The sequence below is a fragment of the Nicotiana tomentosiformis genome, chromosome 6, assembly GCF_000390325.3.
Source record: "Nicotiana tomentosiformis chromosome 6, ASM39032v3, whole genome shotgun sequence".
NCBI lineage: Eukaryota > Viridiplantae > Streptophyta > Magnoliopsida > Solanales > Solanaceae > Nicotiana > Nicotiana tomentosiformis.
This window is the reverse complement of record NC_090817.1, coordinates 95,798,489-95,804,216: the sequence shown is the minus strand read 5'-3', so window position 1 is coordinate 95,804,216 and position 5,728 is coordinate 95,798,489. Positions and strand designations below refer to the sequence as shown.

The following is a 5,728-nucleotide window of genomic DNA, read 5'->3' as shown; positions in this document are numbered from 1 at the left end:
GTACGTGTTTATGTTAAACAGGTGTTAGCTAACCAATGTTCGCCACGTAGAAGATTTAAAAACAATTCTGTGTCAGGTCATTATGTTACAACTGTTCTGATTTCATCAAACTGTTTGAGAATAAACTACTTGAAAATTCTTTTTCCTAATAAGAAAATGGGATAAACCAGTTAGCCTATCAACAAAAGTTGTCTAGTGTTTTTGGGACAGTTCTTAATGCATAGTTGTATGTACATTGCATTTGCCTTTGAGCATTACCTGTTTAATAAATTTTTCTTTATTTATTAATCTTCTCTGTTTGACCTGTATAAATGGAAGTGCATCTTCTAGTTTTTATATTGGATCTGTTGATATAGGAAGGAAAATGTCCAAATGCATGTATATATGGAGGTGTAGTAAACAAACAAAAAAAAAAACTGTCTTGTGGCTCTCCGTGATTATTTCTTTCTATCTGTCTAAACCGTAGTGGACAGAATTATCTGGTACCTGTTGGTAGAAGATGACAGGTATCCCGTGGAATTAGTCTGAGGTGTGTGCAAGCTGGCCTGAACACCACCACGGTAATCAAAAAAAATTTGAACAAAAGACTTCATCGTCAATTATTGTATTGTTGACGGAAATCTTAAGTAAACCTAATAACTTCGGGGGGGGGGGGGGGGGGAAGGTTAGGAATTACTCATAAATATTAAAACTACTTTCCTGATTAGTTTTGGCATGCTATATTTGATGTTTAAGTTTCATATCTTTCGATTTTCTTACAAGGAAAACAGAGTTCAGTAAAGTAGAATCAATCAAAAGAAAATTGAATGTGAAGGAACCAGCCAACACTACATTGCTTCTTAAATTAGAAATTAAGTACTAATAAACATAATTGGGATCTGCTCATTCACATGATCCCTGTCTTATTACTTTTTCATTCCTTCAATTTACTTTCTTGTTCCATTTTTCTTGGGAGAGGGAAGTGGGGAAGGGGAAAATAGGCTAATTGTGTACTTTCCAGTTTTCCCTAAAGGTGGGGTATCTGTTTACTCTTATTTTTCTTCCATAATGATCATAGCCAAACTAACTTACGCGCATCTTGACTATTTCACTAGGCACCCGCACTAGAGTTGGACAAATAGGAAAAAGTTACTTGGCGTTTTTTGTCTCTACCTGATTTGAACTTCGATTTGCCATCATTTTCACCTAATTTATTGACCGCCAGCCTACACCACTGGGTACCCGGTATCTGCTAATTCAAGTATGTTCAAATATGAGCAAGCTAACTAAGTCCCATAGAAATGAACTTAAAACAAGCATATCCACAAGCCTGGAGACACTTGACCAAAGCAAACCATAAACTAAAAGAGTTATGTTGTTATAGCAATAGAAAATCAAACAGTTAAAACAGACTTGGAAGCAGAAGATACAGCAGCAGAAAAAAATATGGGGCACCACTTCACAGAGAAGCTGACTTTGACTGGACATATTGATGAGGGAAGACAGTTGGCTTGATCTCATTCACGTGAAAATTTGAAACTCCCAATTAGGAAGAATTTCTGAAAGGGCAAGCTAATTGATGATTGTCTCTGGCAGATCTGTCCTGAAAACCATGGCGAAGTTCACTGTAAGAACATTGAGGAAACTCGCATGTATAAATCTTTTGGTCCATCGTAACAGTCTGTTCATCGGATTGCTTCCTCTTCCGGTTGAAGTCTAAGCTTGTGATCATTTCATCCTTGTTTGGATGAGATTGTTGCTGCAGAGGCTGCGTCTCCTTGAATCTCTCGAGACTAACATTCAACAAGCTGAGATGGTTTGGTTTTTGCTCATGAACATCAAAGTTGGGCTCACCTTGAGCACCTTCAACGTGATACTGCTGTCATTCGACATAAAAGTTCCACTAGCACCAGCTGAGGACAAGGGCGGACAGCGATCAGGATAGAGTTCTCGAGCCGAAGCTTCCTCCTGACTGATGAAGGCAAGCCAAGTTGCACTTTCTTTGGCTGTCATCTTATCTTGCAATGCACTTTGACTGCCTTACAAGCTTACGGATTTTAGCAATATCGGGGAACATGTGCTTTATTACTGCTGTGAGGACACCAACCTTCCACGCTTTCTTCAGATCATGAAGCTTCTTATAAGGCAGAGGACTTTGTTCCTTCTGAAAACCCAACTGAGTCCAGCAATCCTCCTCCCCTGTAGGCCACCACGGGGCGAAACACCTTTCTCCAATGGGAAATCTTCTCTGAGGAGGATCGCAGTGCTGCATCAGAGCTGACAATAACGAACCAAGGGTGGTATCTTAAGCTCCTGCAAGGTGTGAGGCGTAGGACCAACTGGATTAGATCCCTCGATCATCCCTGGGATGGCATGATCAGCTTGGTATTTGGGGCCGCAGGGCCATTTCGATCGAATCTCACTTTATCCTTCCACCACTCCCGAAGATTATCAGATGCCCCACCAACCGGCTTGCCTTTTTCCGGAATGATCCCATAAACAAAGCCCGGAGCTTTACATACTTCCATCATTTTCAACATGTACTTCAAGATCCCGTCCTGTGCCCTCGACATCTCCTTCCTCCTCGTCTGCTCAGTTGAGTTTTAAGGCTCTATTTTACATTTTAGTCAATTTTTCATATAAAACTTTCTGAAAAATTATACGGACTGCACACGCAAGTCGAGGAATGATAAATAGTGTTTTTCGAGGTCTTAGATCACAGAAATAATTATTAAATTTAAAGATGACATTTTGGGTCATTACATCTGCTCAGACTTCTGTCATCACTCAACAATTTTTCAAGCAACATTCTAGTACCTGACCTGTTCAAATGGGGTAGTTCAGATTGAGGAAAGTACTCAGTCAAAGGAGCATACAAATTAGCAGGAACTCACAATGTAATAACTAACCAATGGCCTTGGAAGTTAATATGGAAAATCAAATTGCCACCCAAAGTCATCTGTTTCAACTGGACTGCACTTCATGAGGCTTGTCTGACACAAGACAACTTAGCCAAGAGGAATTTTCAGATTGTGAATAGATGCTACATGTGTCAAAGGGAGGCAGAAACTCAGTCCTCTTTTTCTTCAATGCCCTGTTGCAACTGATTTATGGAGTATGTTTATATCACTCTTTGGGCTTAGATGGGTCATGCCACATAATATCAGGGATGCTTTTGAGTCTTGGATTAACTGAAAAGTTGATAGCAACATCAGAAAAGTATGGAAGATGATACCAGCAGCTATTTTTTGGAGAATTTGGAATGAAAGAGTGTTTCGATGGAGTATCAACTTCTCCTCACAAACTCAAGCCCAGATGCTTCATGTATTTGTATAATTGGGCTTATCTATTAACTCCCCTGATAGTTTTTTGAATATTGTTAGCTCCCTAAACATTTGTAAGGAGCTAACAATTGCAGCACTCTTTTGTAATTTATGCATCTTCTTGATGCCATTAATGAAAACAATTACTTCATAAAAAAAAAGATATCAAAATTACTGCAGGGTGAGTTCACCCAAAATTGTACACAGATAACAAAATAGGCTAACTTATTTTTAATTTTATCTAAACATTCCATAAGCAGCATAGCTAATATTTGAGGACCAACTGGATTAGATCCCTCGTTCATCCCTGGGATGGCATGATCAGCTTGGTATTTGGCTATGGACGCAGGGCCATTTCGATCGAACTTCACTTTAACTTTCTACCACTCCCTAAGATTATCAGATGCCCCACTGACCGGCTTGCCTTTTTCCGGAATGATCCCATAAACAAAGCCCTCTTCTTCCTCCTCGCCTGCTCCTGCAACTGACGATGTTTTGCAGGATCCACACCTTCCTTACTTTTAGTCATTTCCTTCAGCCTTTTCAGCTTCATCTTGTCCCTCCACATTCTCCTCTCCAACTCATCCACATCAATCTCCTCATCACTATAATCATCATCCACCACCGGCTCCAGCTCAGTCTGTGGAGCAGCCGCTTCCACTTCTTTTAGTGGAGCAGGAAAGAAATCGAGATCGCCACAGAACCTCATATCATCAAACATCATCATCTTGACAGGAAGAATAATCCCTCAAAAAAGTGAAGCTACTTGCAACTTCCACAAAATCCGAACAAGATTAACCAGATAATACCCAAAATCCTCAATTATCCTATGCTTTTCCGATATTCAGCGCAGAATCTACTGAAATCAATCAAATTACATGATCTTCCCTCCTGCAAATACATTAACAAGGAACATAAGAAAATCTCAGTAAACATTTCCAGAACTGAAATTCAAATCACACAGAAACGACAAACAAAAAGTTAATTGATCCATATTTAGATGAGCCAAAAAAGAAGCATAGTTTTTTTCATATGAGATAAAGCCAATATTATCTCCAGACAATATAAGCACTCTGCAATTCCCATTTTCTCGGAAACTCAACAGAAAAAACTGTACAAACTATCTCCCGCGAAAATCCAAGAATATTGACATACTTTCCCAGATCCAAAATATCAAATATTCATGTAATCAAACAGAAAGCTAGAAAAAAGAAAGAGGGAGTTCGTAATAAAAATCCTGTAACGTACCTAACTACGTAGTAATAGAAGACTGATGAGACCATAGGACTAATTTTCCTTTATTAGATTTATCAATTGATTATAGAACAAACTATTTTCAACAAATTCAGAACAGAAACACAGAAAAATCCAATCGTGAAGCCAAAGCTCAAATCTTTATATCACTACTCACGGCCTCATAGAAAATACATCCATAATTTCAAAGATCAATTTATCTGTGGATGTCAAAAACTGAAGTCAAACACAATTTGAGAAGAAAAACCAAGCCCAAATGAAACTAACATCAAAACCTAGTAAAGATCTAACTTGACCACACAAGGTATTAAAGCAAATATTTTCAGGAAACAGTTTTGTAAAGGAGAAAAAATAATTTTTCTCTTACAAGAGTCTGTTCAACTTTTCTTTCTGGTTAGAGAATAATTGACCCTTCCGACTGTAGATGGACGAAAGAGGGAGAGGGGGATGGGGAAGTTATAGTAGTACAGTAATGCATACAATTTTAATAATGGAGTTGTGAATGTGATAGTACTATTTTGACGGTGGAAATGTATTGGGAGATGAAAAGTGTCGGCTCTTTTCTAAAAGCCAAGCCAATAAGCTTTTCTTTTGCTACTCTTTTTCATTTTTGGATTTTTATCTTCTTGGCCTCAATATAAACACACGTTTAAATTTATTCATCTGTAGTTTGGTGTCACTATATTTATTTTCGGAAAAGGACTTTGAACTATTTAAAATAGCTTAAAAATGTCTTTTATTTATTTTTGGTATCAAAATTTTTTCTGCCATCTATATTTTAGGCCACAAATATCTTTAAACCGCTAGTCTTATCATTGAAGGTGACATGGCATTCCAACTGGGTTAGATTTGCTTACATGACCATCCGCCTAAGCAATCCAGCATGACAAAATTATTTTTTCGGAAAAAATATTTTTTCGAATTTTTTTTACTTTTTTCAGAATAAGTGTTGATTTTGTATTTTAATAAAAATTTTCGAAATAAATATTTTTTTCGGAAATTTTTTATTTTTTTGGGAATAAGTGTTGATTTTGTATTTTAATAAAAATTTCCGAAATAAATAATTTTTTTCGAAATTTTTTTATTTTTTTCGGAATAAGTGTTGATTTTGTATTTTAATAAAAATTTCCGAAAAAAATAATTTTTTCGAAATTTTTTTACTTTTTTCGGAA

The 5,728-nt window shown here is 37.1% G+C and overlaps 1 pseudogene; it reads right to left on the bottom strand.

Moving 5' to 3' along the window:
* Window positions 1–1,381: 1,381 nt before the first annotated feature.
* LOC104101959 (protein ETHYLENE INSENSITIVE 3-like) lies at window positions 1,382–5,057 on the bottom strand (annotated as a pseudogene).
* Between the last annotated feature and the right edge of the window lie 671 nt (window positions 5,058–5,728).